General features: G+C 33.3%; 1 protein-coding gene across 2 annotated transcripts in view; it reads left to right on the top strand.

Annotated features, from left to right (window-relative positions):
• LOC110032910 (ubiquitin-like protein 5) overlaps positions 1-22,057 on the top strand; it is a 34,906-nt gene that overhangs the window by 9,968 nt on the left and 2,881 nt on the right. The window contains exon 2 of one of the 2 annotated variants that reach the window (XM_020736696.1): positions 5,440-5,456. The exons of the other annotated variant lie outside the window; for it this stretch is intronic. The gene's annotated coding sequence lies outside the window, so the exon portion shown is untranslated. Of the gene's footprint in view, positions 1-5,439; positions 5,457-22,057 lie in introns of those variants that run through there. 2 annotated transcript variants of the gene reach the window in all.

Here is a 22,057-nt window from a genome sequence, read left to right as displayed (position 1 = left end):
TGGAGCGGACCCCCCAGTTATCTACTATTATATATATGCTGTTTTCCTTGATTAGGGGCAGTTTTTGCTTCAGTTTTTCTGCCGTCAACATCTTTCTCCCTTGTTAGGACTGTATTTGTGGACAGGTGGTGCTTTGGATGCATCTTACTCCAAGGTGGTTATTATCTTTTTATAATTCTCCCTCCTCCACATACCTAATTTTCCTGCGCGGACTCCTGATGTGGTGCTACATGCCGCGGAGGTTATTCCTGAGTTATTTTTAGGTTTTGTTTGGGTTATTTTCAATAATCCTGAAATAACCCACGGTTTTTATTTTTGGGTTATTTCGGGATTATTGAAAGATTATTAAAAATAACACAAAAATAACATAAAAATAATTCAGGAATAACTTCCGTCGCACGTAGAGTTACGTCAGGAGCCCGGACATAAAATGTGCTCATCAAAAAGTGAGCGATTATTGCACGAGGACACTCACATACATGCAGAGTCTAGTGAGAGTTTGTCACGTGGTAAGTGAGCTCACTGTAATACACTAATTAGAAAAATTCTTCCATACAGATCAAGGTAAGGTATATACATGTATATTGATATGTAGATATGTAGATATACGTAGGTTGTGGTTTATTTCATCTTTGTGGGCTATTCATAGCTTACTATAGCTAAGTTAAGGTGCAAGAGCTTAGAAGGAAGGTTGGAGGCTAAAGAAGATTTCGGCGAACTCCTAAATAATAAAACCTCTTTCTTTTGCGTGTGCGTTTGTATGTGTGGAAGCTTGGATGAGATTTTTAATTATTATTATTATTATTTTTTTGCTTGGGGGTGTTTTTGGGGGGGGGGGGGGTGTGAGGTTATGGTTTAGGTATTAAGGGGGGTAATTAGAGAAGGATAGCCAAAAAAATAAAGTGGAGAACGAATTTAAACACCGTTAGTTTTTTCATTTATAAAAACCTAAAAAAATTGATGGCAAGGTTTTAAGTTTGTGGCTTAGCCAATTTGATTGGAAATGCGGGATTATGTGTAGAATGATATATATATATATATATATATATATATATGAAACTTATAAATTGCCTTTGTTATTAAATATTTGATTACTAAATTTAATTATTAAAGTGCCAAAATAGTCCCTGACTATTTAAATGGTCTCGTTTTAATTCTAAAGTTTATAGAAGTTTCAAAGTAGTCTCCAAACTTCTTTAATTGGGGTTGAAATAGCCCCTATGGAGGACTATTAGAACACAATTTTAAAAATATTAGGGATTAATTTGACACTTCTATAAACTATGGGTTTAAACTGCCCCATGTAAATAGTGGGAGATTATTTTAGCACTTTACTAAAAGATAATATAATTTCAGTGCGAGGCTCAATGTTTGATTATTTGAATTAGCAATGACACTTAATATATTGATTTATGTATTGAATCTCTTTATTTTAAGTAACTTTTTTCATATGCAATTTATCCAATAATTTTATTTTGAAGGGCTTCTACAAAGGATATCCAAGAGGGTCCATACATGTTTAGTTTATCAAAACCTGTTGTTTGTGTTTTTTTTCACATGTATAAAAATCAAATCTATGAAGGATGAAATGATGAACTAATAAGAGAAAATCAAGAATAGTCATGAGTGGCCATATTCTGTGTAAAATATAATGGAAAAAATGTTGCGTACCAGGTCACCTGGTGTATAGCAGCAATTGAGCCATGCACTTTGTGATCGTGAATTGCAATGAGAGAATAGTGTTGAGATCTGCATGAAGAGAATAGAATTGAGAGTTGCAAGTAGAATCTAGTTCGATTAAATGGAGAGTGACAGTGACCGAGTGAGATTAAGAGATTGGGAGAACAGAGATTGAAAGCATAACAAGAGCATTACTAATTCCAGGAAAAAATGAGTGGCTTGTGTGTGTGAAGATTGTAGAGATAGTTTGATATGAGGATTTTATTTCCTCCGTTTTTTAATTTTTCATTGTGAGGTCACATGTGAATCTATGCACGAGCGACAACAATTCAGATTTGAAGTCAATGCAAACAATACACATCACATAAATGCACACAATGCGTTGCGACACACGTGTTTTGACTTAGTAAGTGCAAATTTAAGCTAGTGTCACACCCTTCTAGTGCACTACCAAACTCATGGCTTCTGATTTGCATCTTTAAAATGGGAATATTATTGCTATTAATTAGAACCATTTTTTATCTTATTAACTTCGAAATTGTACCAAGAAATTACTTACTCTGTAATAGGCTGCTCTAATCTTACCTTATCCTACTTTTTTAAGGAGTCTTAGGGATGGTAGAATTATGGGTTACAACTTCAACATTCAAATTTTAGTCCATAAAATCCTTTGTCATATGAAATTATCACCAAATACAACTTCATGCATATCAACTCCCTATGACTGAATTTAGGAATTAGAGTTGAAGGATAGATGAAAAAAGTGCATGGACTTTTGCATATGCAAATGTTATTTTAGATCTTCATATTGACGTCAACATAAATGATTCAGGAATTAGATGAATGGGATGGACAATCTTTCTTAAAGAAGTCCATGAGATGAAGCTATCTTCATAATTTGGGTTTCATATTAGAAAACTATAATAATCCATTTTTTAAAAATTTAATAAAAATTTTGGCGACTGAAATAGACCCTATATTTCAGATCCTTCAGATTTCAATAAAAATAATTTTATAAAATTCTTCGCTCGGCTATTATAGCTCAGTTCGCGATCCAGAGCGCGAACAGAGTAGCCACGTGCATGTCAGGGAGCCGCAAACCTCGTTTCAGGGCTCGGGAGAAAAAATTGTAAGTTCAAATCTTTTTTTTAGCGATATTTACTTTCATTTTCTTTTTCTTGCTTACATTTTTGTAATTTGCCTCGTTTTTAGTGCATTGTTTGTTTTCGGTAGCCGTCGGAGGCGCCAAACTTGTGTGGAAAGTGTCGTAAGTGGTTTGTGAGTTTCCATAACGGAGAATGAGATTTGAAGTGTTAGAAAGAAAAGGGAAATATTTGGCAGCTTTGGAAAGACGGATTTGTGCTGAGAAACCTAATTGAGGTAGGAATGTTACTTTTTGTGTTAAATTATTTTATAAGCCAAAAATTTATAAAATCCTAAGGTATTTATAGATTACAGGTTGTTTACCCGCGACGACAAGTTCGAGGCAAGTGTGTGGAAAATCGTAGGACTGCTCCGTAAATTTCAGATAACATAATACTATGCTAATTTATGAATAATAATTCAATTTACGGAAATCACTTGAATCTTAATGTTTAATATTATGTTTTATAAGTTATTAAACTCAATATAAAAGTCACTGCAACTTTCAACTAACTATTGAAGATTAAATTTAGATTTCAGTAAATTTTTTTATTTCAGAATGTATGTTTTGACTATATGTATGCTCTAGTTTAGTTAGATTTTTTATATTGTTAGATTAGGAAAGATATGCATGACAGAAAAGATATGTAAGATATGCATGATATGCAAGATATGTATGATAAATATAATAGAAAAATATATGCATGAGATAAGAGATATGCATGATATGAGAGTTGTATATGATGGATAGTTATACAACAGAATAAATATGCATGTTAGTAGATGCATAAATTGTCTCAGAATAATGCATGCTATGAATAATGAAATAGTTTATATATGAATGCTTGTATGTGCATGTTCAAATAACGATTTCACCCCTTAAAAGTGTCTGCCACCCCAGATAACTTGATGGTTCGATCACTAACTGCTATGCCAACTGGATGAGTGAGTAAACTTTCTAAGCAACTGTGATATTTACATTGCTAACCGTTGTGCCGACGAGATAATATTAATCAGGATGCAGGTAAAGTTCTTTCTTTCCTAGATAATTGCGATGTTTACATCGCTAGCCGTTGTGCCATTGAGAGCCAACGGGGCAACATCGACTATGGGTGTGTTAGGTTTTGTTGATTTTGTTGACAATAATTATCACAGAGACAAATGTGTATGTAAATAGTATAAAATAAAGATGAGTAAATGCATTTAGAAGGCTTTCGTATTTTTATTTAGAAAATGTCATATATATATATATACTTTAATGTAGTATCAAATTTCTTATAAATTAACGAAAGATGAGCATTTTGTAAGATTTTTTATAAAGATATAAAGGCCCGTATGCATATTTAATTTTTTTTCTTGGGTTACTGTAGTTTAGTAGTGTGATTACTCCGAGTTATCTTCAGACAACTCATTATGCTACTTTAATATTATTTTTAGATTTTATACATTATACATAAGATGAACAGAAGATCAAATGTGTATAAAAGACGAGGACAATGAACGAAAATGTATAAATTTCTGCTTGTTAATTTCAATTGCTTTATTGCTTTATTTAGCGACTCTTTCATATATTATTTGAATATTGAGTTATTACTAATAGAAATGGAATATCATAGAATTGATTTTCACCGTCTGACTGTCTGTTTTCATCTTGGTTAATTCTAAGCTTTGGGCTGGGTCGTGACAAAAGTTCAAAGTGTTCTTTCTCATTGAAGCTTTAAGGGTTTATTTTTTTGATGCAATTTGATGATAGTGATGATTCCAAGATTTTATAATTGAGATTGCAGAGTGCCACTAGGAATTCATATGCACTATTGGATCTTATTATTAAATTGAGATGGGCCGCAATAATTTTATATTCACTATTGGATCATTAATCATTATGTCATAAGAGGGAGATCAAGGTTTTGTAAATTGGATTTTTGGATCAAATTTCAAATTACAACAACATAAAGATGAATTTGAATTTCTCAACTTGTTTGAATAAATTTGTATTTGAATTGAAATTCAGATTAGAACAATTTGTATTGAATTCTTATGTTATATAATTATTTTAATATTATTCTTATGTTATATAATTATTTTAATATTATTATAGAAATATGAGAGAATTTTATTTCTCGTTCTACTCATACCGATCGATAAAATAGGAAATGACTCCTTTCAAAATAAGGAATTACACAAAATAGGAAAAACAAAGAAATAGAAAACTTCTAATAGAAGGAAACACAATTTGTGAAATATATTATGAGGGAATGAAATAAATTCCTTCCTAATCAAACATGTAAACTGACAATTTTCTACATTCCATCTCAAGCTAGGTTGTTAATATTATACAAACCAAGCTTGGATTTCAATTCACATAACTGACCCATGGTAGTACTTTGGTGAGAATTATCAGTAATTTGAAGTCGTGTAGACTTACCTGATCAATTTTATTGTTAAAGTTTTCTTAGATGAAGTAGTTAATATCGATTTGTTTTGTTCTTTCATGATATATAAGAATTTTGGCTATACTTACAACTGCTTAGCTATCATTGAACATTTTAATTGTGTTTTTCATTTCAACTTTAAGTTTCCTTATTAACATTTGAATCCACATTTCCTCACATGCAGGAGCACAGTATTTAGATTCTGCATTACTCCGAGAGAAAACAACTTGCCTTTTTATTCTTCATGTGATGAGGTTTCCCTGGATGTATGAACAATATTTAGTGGCTGATTTTCTATTAGTTACCTCTCCCGCCTAATTAGTATTTGTGTATATCTTAATTTCACGATTTCTAGATCTTTTGTAAAGCAAAAAACACCAGGGGGCTTCTTAAAGTATATCAGGATTTTGTTCATTGGCTTTCAAATAATCTTCATTTGGATTATTCATGTGCTGGCTTACTACACTTACTGAGTATGCAATATCAGATTTTTTGTGTGATAGGTAAGAGTAGTTTGCGCATAAGTATTTGTTATAATTCTTTGTCAACTTGACATTTTATCTTCACTTCTGTTTAGCCTTTTATTGGAATCCATGGGCATGTTAGCAAGCATGCTGATTTCACTTTACATCTCTAAAAATATACTTTTAGGATATGACAATTTTCTTTTTAGACTGAGCCACCTTCATTCCCAAGAAGTATCGGAGAGTCCCGAGATCGTTGACTTTAAATTGTGAAGCAAGTCTATTTTAGTATGATAATTTTTTTTAAATCATCACCTGTCAAGATACTATCATGTGCATTTATTATGAAAATAGCAATTTTATTTTTAGGATTGGATTTAACAAATAGTATATGATCAGCTTGACACTGATGATATTCATTTGTAATTATTCTATTAGCAAACCTACCAAACCAAGTACGAGGAGATTGCTTTAACTTATACAATGACTTCTTCAACTTGTAAACCAATTTGTTGTTCGACATATTTTTTAAGCTTGAAGGTATAGTCATTTAGACTTTTTTCATCAATGTTGTCATTTCATAAGACATTTTTGACATCAAGTTGGTATATAGGCCAGTCTTGATTTACTGCAAGAGAGTAGAATCTGAACCGTATTAAGTTTGTCAACAAATGCAATGTTTCTTAATAGTCAGTCCCATATGACTACATGAAGCCCTTGACAACCAGTTTCATTTAAAATCTCTCCACCCTTCCATCTCATTTGTCTTTGATCGTGAATATTCAATTGTAATATGTAGGTGTCAGAGTGTTATTCTTTTCTAAAGCCTAAATTTTTTCCTCAACTGATTGTTTTCATGTTGGAATTTTTAGTGCTTCTTGGATTGTGTTGGGAGCCTGTACGCTATCAAGGTTTGTCACAAAAACTCTGTAAGATGGTAGCAACTTCCCCTAAGGGTCCGTTTGGGGCAGCTTTATTGGTGCGATGACGTTTTGAAAACGCACTTGAATTGTTTGGGTAAACTACATTTTGACAGCTTATGCGTTTTTAAAACGCTGAAAACAACGTTTTCACAACGCATCTGTCTAGGTGCGGTGACAACTTTCTAGCTTTCTAGCTGCGGTCTGGCTGCGGTCTGACTTTTCCGAAAAAATAAAAAATTGTAATAATTACCGCAACTAGCCTATTAGCAGATTATTTTTAATCAGCTTATCAGCATATTATTCAATAAGCTGCAACTGCCCCAAACATACCCTAAGTTACATATCTTTCAATTGGATGACCTTCAAATACTTTTCTCGTGTGCAATTGATTTGTTAAAGTCATCAACCATCAGTGCAAGAGAGTCATGGGTTGAGGAATTCATACTATTATGATTATTTGATATACGAGAATTTTGTTTTGGCTTTTGACAGTCCTAAGTATGCATAGTGTCCTCTACATGCTCTGATCATTCTTTTTCTGGCAAGTCAAGAGAAAGAGGGTAGGATTTCATGAGAACATTATGAGGAATTATAAATTTTAGTACTCGACTAGACATCCTATTGATGAGATATATGGCTGTGAGAATGACTTTCCCTCAAAAAAATTTTGGCACATGATTAAAAAACATAACGACACAGGTCACCTCAAGTAAGTGTCAATTTTTTCTTTTCGTGATCTCATTTTTTTAAGAAGTATCCACATAAGAACTTATCTGACTAATATCATACTTGGAAAGATAAGGTCTAAGGCTATGATTAAAATATTCTTTAGGATTATCAGTTTTAAGAATTTAAATTTTACTTTGGAATTGAGTGAAGATTATGGAATGAAATGAATGAAGTATAGTGGCTATTTTCTTTCACAAGGGATGTTCATGTTTGTTACGTGCCATAAAATTTATGGCGACAAAGTAATAATTTAACTCCATAGTGTTGCACGAAGATCTAACATATATAATTGGAAAGTACTAGGGGACACCATAATTTTTACGTGGAAAAACTCAAAAAAAGGAAAAAAAATCACGAGATATAGGCTAGTCAAAGTAATTCACTGTGTTTGTAAGTACGCAAGTGACCTCTTTTCATGAATTAGAGAAAATAAAATTATAATGCTGATATTAAGAATGTACATTAGTAGGTCAATTATAATATTGTCGAGTTATAACAAATGTAGTTGATCTTGAATGCTATGGTTGATGGCTACACTAACGCGATAAATGATCATAGAGTTCATAGTTGAAAGCTATAAAAGTTATGGTTCGCCATAAATGCCATAATTGGTGACTGAAATATTATAAGTTAGTCACAAAAGCTGTAGTTGTAAGCTATAATAGTATTTGGCCACATAAGCTATAGTTGTTGATTCTGTTATCGTCAGTTGGTCACATAAGCTGTAGTTATTGACTGCAATAGCGTCAGTTGATCACAGATGCCATTATTTGGAAGCTATAATAATAATAGTTGACCACGCAGATCGTAGTTAGTGATTGCAATATCATCAGATGACAAAATAAATTGTAGTTGGTGATTGCAATCATATCAATCAGTCACATATGCTCTAGTTGAAATTAATAATAGTAGTTTGTCATATAGGCCGTGTTTAAGGATGTAAACGAGCTTAATATGAACGAGCTGATGTTTTGTTCGTGTTTGGAGAAATTGGCTCGTGTTCGAAGCAGACTCGTAATAAGTTTGTTCGTATTTGGCTTGATATTGCTCTATTTATTTGTCAGCAGCTCAAATTTGTTCCTTTGTTTGCTTTATTTTAGCTCGAAAATCGGCTCACGAGCCAAAAGTCCCTAACACGCTAGGTGGGCTTTTCTTTTTGGATACTCTTTAGGGCTAGCATAATAATTTTTTCTAGAGATGTGGGACTAAACCAAGGCAAGGGTGTGGGATTGTAAATGAGTATGGGGCAATTCGTACCTGCCTGTCCAAACATGACTGTCTTTTATTTTTCGATATTTACATTTACATGCCTAACACTTAGACAAATTTAAGAGTTGTCTTGTTGGGTTTCCCTCCGTACCTGCCTGTCCAAACATGACTGTCTTTTTTTTTTCGATATTTACATTTACATGCCTAACACCTAGACAAATTTAAGAGTTGTCTTGTTGGGTTTCCCTTTCTTTTCTTAGGTATTTACATACATACCAACCAATGGTTATATATTTACTTAAATAACACCTAATTTTTTTTTTACATTTATATCATCCAAATCTCTCTGTATATACATATGTAGTACATTATAAAAACTTAATATTAAAATGATATAAATAAATATTATTTTTAATTTTTTAATTATTTTGAGCCAAAACGAGTCTCGTTTATAAGTCTAGCTCAATAAAATTGTTCGTGTTTGGTTTGCTTCCTTAACGATCAATCAAACACGAGCTATTTAATGAGTCGAACATAAGATGTTCTCGAATGAGGAGTTTTTTTTTGGCAATCCTAGCCGTAGTCATAGTCAGTGGCTGTAATAGTGTTAATTGGCCACATAGCCTATAGTTGAAAATTATATTAGTAGTTGACCATATAGGCTATAGTTAGGGGTTGCAATAGGTTCAGTTTTTTATGAATGTTGTAGTTAGAAACTGTAGTAGTAATTGACCACATAGATTGTAGCTGGGGACTGTAGTAGTGTTGGTCGGCCACAAAAGCCCATAATTAGAAACTGCAATAATAATTAGTCATATAGGCCGTAGTTGATGGTTGCAATGGCGTCCGTTGATTACAAAGTTATTATTTGCAAAATGTAGTAATAGTTTGTTACGTAGGCCGTAGTTGGTGTATGGTCTCCTCTCAGAACAGTGTTATAGTTTCACTTAACACTGCATTTGTCAATATAGAGCATAAAGAAATATAATGTGTTTAGTTATAATCGTCGTATTTGGGCTACGACGTAGTTGGTCGGTGATCGACGATATCAGATGATGTTGGTCGACAGTGGTTAGCAGCTATGGAAGTTGAAGTTATTGTCGAGTCTTAAATATAGTGTTACACGTTGTGGTCATATTTGAGATACAATGTTAGCAAGCATAGGTCACCGATGAAGAAGAGCAAGGTTGGTCAACGATCTCTTCATTGGTGACCGACAGACAATTGCAATGGTTGTCGGTGACTACAGTGACAGGAAGTTATCGTGGGTCTTCAATATGATGTTATAGATTACAAATTTATTTTAGAAATGTTATTAACAAGCAGGAGTCACCAACGTAGTTAAGTAGAGGTGGCCGCTGATGGTTGACGGCGACCAACTAACAGTGGTTGACGATGATCGGTAGCTACAGAGGCATGAAGTTTACTCGCCAGATCCTTAATATGATGTTATACGTTACAGTCGTATTTGAGATATGTTACTAGCAAGAAGGGGCCACTAACTGTGACGAGCTGGGTTGGCCAGTGGTGGCATCTACAAAGGCCGGATGTTATCGTCAGATGTTCAATTTAGAACTTTTTGAAATTCCTTCTCTTCCTTAAAAATACTTCTCCTCCCTCTCTTAAGTGAAGAGAAGGTCTATTTATAGCCTCTAGAGCAGGAGCATTTTGGTTTTAACGAATAACTTCCCAAACCATCTGATCGAATGACCCATATTGTTCTCTCTTGATCATGGAAGTATTTTTAAGGATTTGAGTGCTGCAATGATCTTAAAATTAAGGAAGCTTGGGCTCATTGGATTCCTCTCGTTGTGATGCCCAATTTGACTATAAATGTGTTAACTTTGGAGATTATTTGAGCATTCGATTGATGATAAAAAACCTTCAAATTCGTTTTAATGGCTTGATCTTGGCTTGATTGAACTTAGATTGAATCAATTTTAGTATCATTGGATTCGAGTTGTCGAGATGGTCAGTTTGATTATAAACTTGTTAAAATTGGGAGCGTGATGATCTTAAATTTTAATCTAGAACGTTTCTTGCTAAATATTGCTTCAAGATTCCCGTCGGATGATAAAATTTTTTATGACGCGTCAATGTCCTTGTGTGATAATCTATGAATGATATAAATTATCGTGCCTCATTTTTATTTTTTAATTGTGAGAGCCCCTGCATATCACTGTAAATTATAGAAAAAGAATGTGAAGGCCTCTATTGCAGTTTAGAGTTTACATGCTTGATGTGTTTTACAAGTTTACAAGTTTCGCATTATAATGATTGGATTTTTTAGTGATAAATAAATGTGAAAATTTTTTTTCATGTACGCAAAATTTGAATGACCAAGATTATAATGACTCAGCATAACTTGACTTTCAACGGAAATAAAATTTGACGGATGGCCTTCTCTACCAATGAATTTATTTATTTTTTTTGATTAAGTATAGTCCACTATGCATCTTAACATTCTTAACCACCTTGCTTAAATTCATAACTTCAAAATCATAGCAGTTTGGACAAAAAATTAGTCACATGTTTTAAGTCACGAGTAAGTTTGCAGATTGAGAGTAATTTGCAGTTTAATTTTGGAGTATAAAGAATAGAGTTGAGATAAGATTCTTTGTCAATTTGGCTGATTCAGTTCCTGCTATTAGTGATAATGAACCATCAACTATTCAAACTACAGATTGATTAGTACATGAGTTCTAATTTTTTAAGATTTTGAAGTATCCCCTCAAATGATTCGAGGCTTCTGAATCAACTATCCGATGTTACAATTTATTGCTTTGAACACTAAAAACATGAGATAAGATACATTTGTGTGCTTATAGGTTGATAGGTTGCTCGACAGAGAATTGTAATACTTGTCCAGAATTGAAATTATTACTAAGCATTTTATGCGGTGTCCCCAATTTGCTCTTTGGTGAACTGGCTGAAATTTGAATTGTTGTTGGTTGTGATTACATCATTTGTATGGTTTTCTCGATTATTTCTTTCATTATATAGCTTTCAATATGCAAGTTTATCATGTGATTTCACATGATCGAGTTTTTTACAATGATTGCAACAGATCGCCCTTTCTTTTTCTTGCTATTCTGTGAGAAATTTTTAGTATACAAGGTTGATTTTTCAATAGATAGTGAGGTGTGATTGTCTGTCATTATCAACTCCTTTCTACTCTCCTCTCTTCAAAGGCCTTTCAAATGGTAGGGATGGGTTTAATTTTCTTGATTCTCTCCTTGACTTCATCTTGGTCTTTATTGAGGCCAAGATAAATTTGATGGTTCTTTTTTGTTCAGTAATTCTTCTATAAAAGGCATATTCACAAGACATTTCCAAGAATAAACGTCATATATTTAATTGCAACCAACAATTTGTGAATGTGTTGAATTATTGATTAACACTTAGTTCTCATTGTCATAAATCATGTTTCACGTGCAACATCCTATATCTATTTGGCTATTCTATGGGGTAGATAGTTTTCTCTCTGTGGTCATGTAATTTATATAAGGCATGGTGATAGGATATTTCCAAGAATAAATCTCATACATATCTAATTGCAACCTACAATGTGTGAGGGTGTTGAAGTATTGAGTAACACACAATTCTCCTTGTTGTGGATCATACAGTCCGGTCTCAAACACAAATAATTTTGAGGAGTTTTCAGTGCTTGGTAGGTTTTAAGTGCAACCTTCAATATCTATTTGGCTATCTTATAGAGTAGAAAGTTTTCTGTAATCTATGTGGTCATGTAATTTATTAAGCATCATATAACCGTGTGGCCGCCAAATTTTCAGGCTTGGTATTTGGAATTTTTCAATTTTGGAGCTGAAATTTCGTAGTGGGATGTCCATCTTTTATAGTGCTATAGATGTACATGAAGATGGACTGTGACCATTGAAGAAAATTGTGGTCATATAGTTTATGGTTCATGATTAGGTAAGAGGGGTTATCAAGTATGATAAGGATTGAAGATGTAGGCTCGAATCTGGATATGATTTCTAAGGAAGAAGATTGTGAGACAATGTTGTGTTTTACCATGATAAGATTATGAAGCGTGAATTGAGAAGACCTGTTGCTAGAATGAAAGTGAGAAGAGAACCCTTAGTTCGATTGCTTGGCTGAACGAGTGAACAAGAACTAGGTGTGCAAATCTCAATTTCCACGCGTTAAACACTTGGCTTGAGGTGGTTGGGCTATTTGCATGTTGATGACTCGTGAGATTGCGGGTAGGGAAAAGCCAAAATGATTGTAGGACGAAATTGTACATGAGTTTAGTGTATTGAAGAGGAAGAAACGAACTGCGGAAGTCGAATGGAGACCAAATCAACCTCAGAATTGTTATGTGATTGTCTCGAGAGGAAGCATCGATCTATTTGAACGAACCTTTCAAACGGTTCTAAAATTTTGTTTGCTTGGAATGAACAAGTGGGTGTTGCGACTCGTGCGTTTAAGAGAGACTAGGCAGCTATTCGAACAATGGTTGTTGCTTGTGCATATGAGAGAAACATATCACTTGTTCGATGAATTGGATTGTTGTCTCTGATTCCATGTAGTAATTTGAGAGAATTTTATTTTTCGCTCTACTCAATGCATCACACCTTAACACACACACACACATATATACATATGTGTGTGTGTGTGTGTGTGTGTGTGTGTGTGTGTGTGTGTGTGTGTGTGTGTGTGTGTGTGTGTGTGTGTGTGTGTGTGTGTGTGTGTGTGTGTGTGTGTGTGTGTGTGTGTGTGTGTGTGTGTGAAGCCCAAGGGCGATATATTACAAAAAGAAAAGGATACGAATAGGCTGTATGCATGGGCCTATAAAGGTGCCCTACCCACACGATACAAACACACGCAAAAAATTAAAGATGCATGTAATACAAAAAAAAAAAAGGGCGATATATTACAAAAAGAAAAGGATACGAATAGGCTGTATGCATGGGCCTATAAAGGTGCCCTACCCACACGATACAAACACACGCAAAAAATTAAAGATGCATGTAATACAAAAAAAAAGTTAAAACCACTAAAACGCGCTTAGGGACGACTCAATTTAGTCCTGCCTCTGCCTCTAGTTTTAGGAATAAAACCAATTAGCAAATTGGTGAGTTGCGTGCCATTATCTTATCGTTCATTAGATTTCTAAGCTCAAGTAAGTCACCATTCTTCTTCTTCCTCTTGGATGTGTAAATCTGCTATTCCTCGTCCGAAGACTGGCTCATCTTATCACTATGTTGGTCTACAGATTGCCGGGCATGTATAAGTTGCTGAATCCCTTGCGCGCGACTAACAATATTGGCTTACTTGTTTAGATGAGGTGGTAGAACTGCAGTAGAAGGATTGCCAACTGTTGTAATCACATTAGATTCTAGTGTATGTAAAGTATGAATTTTCGCCTCTGCACCAGATACTTTCTAGGGATGAGGAGCTGCAAAACTCTCCTGATTATCGATCCGAACATTTTCCTTTATAGATAAAGATCCTTCAGTATTGTTTTCAATAATGCTTAAAGGTGTATGTTACTCAACAGAGCCATCCGGTAACACATCAATCGCAGAAACATAAACAGTGTTGCTAGGGGTGGTTCCTATAGGCAATTAAAGCAGACACCAAATCCTGTCTTGTGGTAATTTCCTCCACAGGTGGGGCCAATGTGTCCAAAACAGTGGGGTTAGACTCATTCTTATTCGCTTGAGTTGTAGATTTCAAGTTAGGATGGAGTCTGTGGTATTTGTCAAGGGTATGGTCAAACATTTTACAATGGGTACAATATAAATTGTTTATGTTTCATGATAATTTGTTGCCAATATCCATTATGTGTTGTGCCCAACCATACTTCTGTAGTATCAGGTAAAATGATATCCCGTTACACAAGTATTCTGGCAACAGAAGGTCTGGTTAGATTGAAGGTAGGTAGATCAAGCTTCATAGGATCCCCAAGTATAACCCCAATAGAGTAAAAAACCTAATGATTAAAAAAGTGCAGCTTGAGACCAGGTAAACTAAACCATACTGGTACCGTGGGAGGTTCAAGGTTTGAGTCAAAATCAGGAGTCTACTTGAGTAACTTTATTGACTTTCCTGCAATGTTAAGATACTTTTAAGAGAAAAATCAAGCATAGTCTTCAGTCATGGTTAACTGAATCAACACACGTCTAAGTTGAAATTGAAGAAATTCGATCAAACGACCAGATATAAGGATGCAGTGACACCTTTTCCAAATCAGAAAAGAGAATCCTCCTGGAAAAGAATAAAACAATTTCTTTTGATACAAAATCGAAAGTCTTCTGAACTTTCTCGAAGATGGAAAAGCTTTTAGACAATCTAAACAAACTCAAAACTCTATAAGATGCCCCATGAATTCGACAGAGGGTGCTAAACCTTGGGGATAGAGTGCCCATATTTTTACCGAGAATGCAGACACAAATTATTTTGTTTATTTTTTTATAATAATCAAAACAATGAACAATTATCTTGACAGAGTACTTTTCGGGTTCATATACACCTTTAGTTTTGAAGAAACTTTGTTTGTTTGTGCATCCACAATGACTGATTGGAAACAATCTATATATTCTCATCCAAATTGCATACTGCATTTTTTATGTATGTGTTTTAGTTTCAATCCAAGAAGGAAAGAAAGGGGATACTAAGAAAATACCAACCAAGCAACGCCCCTTTGAAGGAATATGTTGTTATATTCTATTTTTGATACTTTATCTGTTCTCTTCTTTTTTCCATCTCATTTCTACTAATTTATTAATGTTTATTTTTTGTATTTGCATATTGTCAGTTGCACTTTCATCATGGCGAGAGTGGAAATGAGCTCCGTTTTTTACCTTTCAGAATCAGTCGCAGTTTTATAAACTATACCAATAGTCTAGACGAATTTCTTCATCCAAATGTGTAAAAGACCATAGTTGCAATTAAAAGCCGAGTACTCTACCATTGAGTTAGCAACCTGGATCAATATGAAGTGTAAATACGATCGAGATAAAAAAAATTCAACAAACTCATCCATTTTACTAAAAGGAAGGAAAGAGCCAATAGGGAATGGGGATAAAAAGATCTATTTATATACGATCAAATTATATTTGTTTGATATGATGATACGCCACTGTCAATATGAATGGACTTTTTAGAAAACAAAATTGCTCCGGTTTGTTTAGGTTTACCCCTACCTTTCTTAATATAAGTCGAATCTAAAACATCTACTCTCCTAACCAGATCATCTGTTGACGTTTAATATGACTAAACCATCTAAAGACGACTCTATCAATCTTGTCTACCAATTGAGCCACACCAACCCTTTCATGGATATATTCATTTCACATTGCCTCTTAAGTGTAGACCTACACATCCACCTATGCTTTCTCATCACAGTAATACGTAACTTAGTTTTATACTTCTCTTTTATAGGCCAACATTCTGCACCATAAAACATTATAGGTCTCACTTTCTTCTTATAAAATTTTTCTTCAAGTCTGATAAGTACTTTTCAATCACACAATATACAAGATGCATTTCTCCACTTTAAGCATCTAATGAATTCTACTAATAACTTCCCCATTATATGACCATCACTTTGAACAATAGACCCGAGATATCGAAAATGTTCACTTTTGTAATGGTATGATCATCCATTATTACAAGTCTGCCACTAGATCTACTACCATTAAAATTACATTCATTGTATTCAGTTTTAGATCTAGTCAAATAGTGGCCTTTAGACTTTAAAGTAGACCTCCATAATTCAAGTTTTTTTTGAACTCTTTCTTTAGTCTTATCCACAAGCAGGACATCATTGTCAAAAAACATATACGAAGGTACATCCTCTTGTAAATGTCCATTAAAAGTATTCATAACTAAAGCAAAAATATATGAGCTTAAAGTCGATCCTCGATGTAATCCAATTGAAATAGGAAAATACTTGATCAGTCCTTATGTAAATGTCCATTAAAAGTATTCATAATTAAAACAAAAATATATGAGCTTAAAGTCGATCATTGATGTAATCCAATTGAAATAGGAAAATACTGGATCAGTCCTTTTGTTCGAACAAAAGCAACAACTCTAGCATACATATCTTTAGTGACTTGAATATAAGTCATATCAACACTTTTTTTCTTGAACTATCCAAACAACTTATCTTGGAATCTTATCGTAAGTTTTTCAAAATCAATAAAAATCATATGTAGATCCACATTTCTTTTTTTGTACTTCTCCGTCAAGCTTCTTAATAAATATATAGCTTCTATAGTAGATTTGCTCGACATAAATCCGAATTGATTATAAGGAATCTTTGCATCATATCTTATGTTCAATTACTCGCTTCATAATTTTAATGTATGACACATTAACTTAATTCCTTTATAATTTGCACACTTGTGCATCCCATTTATTTTTAAAAATGGTGACCAAAATAATCTTTCTTCATTTCTGAGGCATCTTTTTAGTTTTTTAAATAATGTTAAAAATTTAGTAAGCTAAGAAAATCTCAAATCTTCTAAATATTTCTACCTTCTTATTAGGATAGTTTAGGTTCTACTGATTTTTCACCTATGATTTTTTTTAAAACTTAACTTTTTTTTTTACTAATGTGATAATAAAAATAAAAAAAAGATTTATTATTATTAACACTTTTATGACCACTAATGTTGATCATATTTTCACAATTTTTATTGAAAAGTTTATCAAAATATTTCACCCGCCTATGTCGAATATCTTTATCTAAGAAAAATAATTTTTTATTTTCATCTTTAATATTCTTAAATCTTTAATTTTTTTTCTATTTTTTAGTTAGTTTTTACATACATTTTTCACCCTATTTAGTATTTAATTTATTTTAAGATTACTAAAAGTAGAATTCTTAGCATAACAAATAATTCTCTTGGACTTTCTACGGACCACCTTATATTTTTTTCTAATTCTCTAAGCTTTTACATTTGAACCAGGTTTTATATCAAATGTTTCTATATTTTATCTTTTCTTGTACATTATTATTTTACAAGCAAATATTTTTATTTATTAATTTTTTTTTCTTTTGTTTCTCCATGTACATTTTTGCCCTTTGTTTAATAGTGATTGTTACTTTATCCAACATATAATTATTAGCTTCTTTATGAACATCCCAAACCTTCAAATTTTGAAGTTTGCTAGTAAAGTTTTTTTATTTCTCTTTTAAGTGCCCCAATCTAATTCAATTACAATATTTTTTCGTATTCTTTATCTTTAAACTCTTGATTTTAAAATCCAATACAAAGAATTGATGTTGAGTATTTAAATTTTCACTTAGAATGACCTTCCAATATTTACATTCTCGACGGTTTCTTTTTCTCATAGGAAAATAATCAATTTGTGTTTTATTTCTTTTTCTCATAGGAAAATAATTAATTTGTGTTTTTATAGATCCATTTTTATAAGAAATAATATGCTCATCTCTTTTCTTAAATAAAATATTAACAATAACAAAATCACCAAAATTGTAGCCACAATGGATATTTCTAAAATCTTCTACCATTCCACAAACATCTTCATTTAAATCTTCTCTAACAAAAGTTCTTTCTTCAAGTGGTGTCATTTGACTTAATTTTTTTAGGTCAAAAATTTTATTTTGAATATATATATAAACCCACTCGAGGAGCACAAACAATTATAACATTAATAATCTTAGTATCAACAATAATTTTTAGGGCTATGATTCTATCCCCAATTCCATTAATTTTTGCAATATTATTTTTCAAACTCTCATCTACAATTACACTTACACGACCTCTACTAAAAGAGAACATGATAAATAAAATATATTCTGTGGGAGATAAGTAAGTTCCATTCTAATCGATCATATGGATTGAATACAATTACACTTTCCTACAATTATGGATGTTTTCCTTCATTGTGAACTTTGTTTGGATTCGAATTTATTGGTGTTGTTTACCCTATAAATAGACTTAAATTTCTACATGAAATAATTGCAATTTCTTTCTTTCCTTTATTTCCTCTCCCGGGCACTGTAGCATCAGTAGTTCTTGCGGTTTTTCTCATCTGTAGGTGCTGTTTTTTATGCCAATCGCTGCCTCCTTTTGCTCTTTGCTGCCCGCTGCTTCCTCTTTGCTGCCCGCTGCTTCCTTATACTTTTGCTCTCTGTGATGCCTCCTACTCTCAGCCGCCAATAGCTTTGGTTGCTTCTTTGTAGCTGCTGTTTGCTTGTTACTGATTCAGATTACTGCAGCTGTTATTGGTTTCCTGAACATGTGCATATTGTGTTAAACAAAAAATTACTTACAAAAGATTGCAAAGTGAAACTATGCATGTACAAAAAGTGAGTTATTCTCACTAGGTATAGATGTAAGAAACTATACTCATTTACATCTTTCAAAATAAAATTCTTTTCTAAAGCTAAAGAAGCACAAAAATGAGCTGCCCGGTTGCAATCTCTTGGTGTGAAGAGCTGTTGTTGGTTTCAGAATATACAAAGAATACAGTTGCTACGGATTGCCTCTGGGATAAATTAGTATTTTATTTGCTGTCCTGTGCGTGGAAAGCAAAATCGACAAGCCTTCTTGCTGTTTGGCACAGTCAAAATCAAAGTTAAAAAAAAAAATGACCTACTGACCTACAACAAAAAAGAGAAATAGAAATCAATGAAGGGAAATCATCTGTAGCGTGAAATAGGACTTGAGGTATCTTTAGTTGATTGGTAGATCAATAGGGAACCTTTAGAAAAATACCTAAGACCTTCTCTGAATTTGTTCTGACCTCCTATTGTGGACCTTTGTTGCAACATATTAATGGCTATGAACGAATTGGTATTATAGCATTGATCCTTAGTGCATGATACAAATGAATATAAAAACGAGGACAGCTTCTTTTTGTCTTAAACAATACATCGAAAGTCAAGGAACCGAGAATGGCTAGAAATTTTAGAAAGAATGCCAATCAATTGATAACAATGACTCTTTTTAAATAAAATTGACCAAGTGGCTGGATTATTTGAAATGGGAGCTAAAATAAAGATTTCTTTGTGTGATGGAACAATTGATGTTTAGTCCGTGTGCATTGGAGTCAGAGAAGACATGAACGGAAGAAAATAAGAGGAAAAATGCTGATCAATTGATAGGACTGATTCTGCATTAAATCCAATTGATTAAGTGGCTGGAACATTCAAAATGGAAGCTAAAATGAAGATTCCTGTTTTTGCTGGGACATTTGATCGAGAAGCTGCATGCATTGATGAACCAGATAGAGATTTTATTCGCCTTGCAGAGATATGCCACCCATGAAATGCTTGCATTCGATCGATTGAAGTTGTGTTGTCATGCCCTAATATGGTAGAATGACAATGAAGGGTTGGTTTGGAGGATGTTCATGTAATTGATATGTTGAGACTTGAGAGTTTTAACTGACGGGTTATAAAAATATTGGTGGAATAATAAACACAAATTGAAGCATCATTTAGGATAATGTGCAGGAATACACCAGAGTATCACCTTTAGGTAATTACATTAGGAATAAATTTTAGAGTGGTACAAATATCGATGAAGTACGCCTCATGATTTTATTTTCTAACATGAACTCTGCTTGTTTCTGATGACTAATCTCAGTTAAGCCAATTTGATGGCGATGGTCATAGAGCACAATGATTAAGGCAGGAAAGAGAAGACGCAAGAATCATCTGAAGAAAGTTTTCTTCAAAAAGAAGGAAAAGAAGAACAGTCATCTCTCTTCCTCTTATAAAAATAATACCTGTGGTAAGTTTTGTGATCACTGCCAGAAATCTAGTCACATAAATGAAAATGTTGGAAACTACTCCCTGACTTTCCCTTGATAAGTAGCTGTTGTTTTTATTCCAATTGCTGGCTATTTCCCTTTTTGCTGCTGCTGCTTCCTCGCAATTCCCTAGTTGCTGCCTACACTGTTGCTCTCTGTCTAGTGCAAGGAAAAAAAAAAAAAACTTTGAGTTAATTGCTGTCTACTGCAAGTAGGAAGACAAAACAGCAAAGGAAAGTCATCTACAATAGAAACTTTGCTTAAAGTATTTTTACTTTATTGATAGATCAATAAAAAACACATTTAAAAGTATGTAAAATTTTTTCCAAATCTATTGTAGCCTCTTATTATAGACTTGCATCAAAATGTTGAGATTCTGGCCACAGATCAATACGTCTTCTAATTTATAGTTTAAAATATGAAAGAATTCTTTTAACCTGAGGGAAAGTTTCAAAGCAACCTATCTCATTTAGACAAATCCATTATAGCCACGTATCTGACCTCTTACATCAACCCCATCATCTTGTTTAGTTTGTTAAAAAAGTCCATCCCCCTCCCAATTAATTTTTCTATATTTTTATGTCTTCATTTGCCCGATTTAGCTCCCCATTTGCCTCCATTAGTGCATAAGCCCAATTGCTGCCTTCACTTCCAAATTCCGCCCACATTTATCTCTCAATCCAATTCCTTGTAGCATTTCTGCAACTTTTTTCCCTGCTTCTTTGCAATCCTCACCTACTGCTGCTTCTTTCTCTTCCGGACTACTTTCCATCCTGAGACCTCCTCTCCGCTCCTTCCCCTTGCCATAACCTATGCTGATGATGGTTGCTATAACCTATGATGATGATGGTTTACCTCACCTGTATGCTCAACGTCCTTTCTCTAATTACTGAAATCTTTTCAATCCAAGTTAACATTCATCAAATGTTCAAGCGTTATTAATGTTTAGGTATGTGGTAACAAGTTAGTGATTTTGTTAAATTTAAAAGATTTGTCTGGAAATTAGGTGAATAAGGATTATTTGTGGCTATGAGATCGGTGGAAATTAGCAGAATGCACAAACACTATAGTGAAGTTTTCGGCTAGATAAGGAGCAACCCCGTTTGGGAATGTGCTACAAATGATTTGGTGCTGGAAAAGTTAGTAGCTCTAAAAGCATAGGGTAAAACGACAAGGTTACCTCTGTGATGCATGGTTTTAAAAATAATAAAATAGTGTTATAGGAATTGTTAGTCCACTGAATAGATTTGTAAAGAAATAACATTTTTTGAGATGCCATTATTATAAAACTTAACCGTCTACATCAATTGTTTTGTGTTTGTCTAATTTTATATTGAATGTCAAGTGTAGTTTTGTTTTAATTTTTTTGGGTATGTTTTACTTGATATGGATATAGACTATATTTGTTTTTCCTTTTTCATTATGGAGCTTTGAGTAGTCAAAGCTATGGTTGTAAATGAGCCGAGCTTGAGCAAGCTAGGCTTGACTCGTGTTGGGCTCATTTGAAATTGTCTCGTGTTCGAATTGCTCATGAATAATGTGTTCGAATTGGACTCAATTTGCATATCTTGTTCATGTTCTACTTTTATTTGGTTCGACATTGTTCTTTTAAATTAATTAAAAAAATAGTTGTAGGGTGTTGAATTTGAACCTGCATCATTCATATGCAATAAAATGCACATAACCACATGGCCACAAGCTGTGGTGATATATATAT

Source organism: Phalaenopsis equestris, unplaced genomic scaffold (assembly GCF_001263595.1).
Source record: "Phalaenopsis equestris unplaced genomic scaffold, ASM126359v1 Scaffold001057, whole genome shotgun sequence".
Lineage (NCBI taxonomy): Eukaryota > Viridiplantae > Streptophyta > Magnoliopsida > Asparagales > Orchidaceae > Phalaenopsis > Phalaenopsis equestris.
The sequence above is the reverse complement of the archived record's forward strand: the minus strand, read 5'-3'. Positions and strand labels throughout refer to the sequence as shown.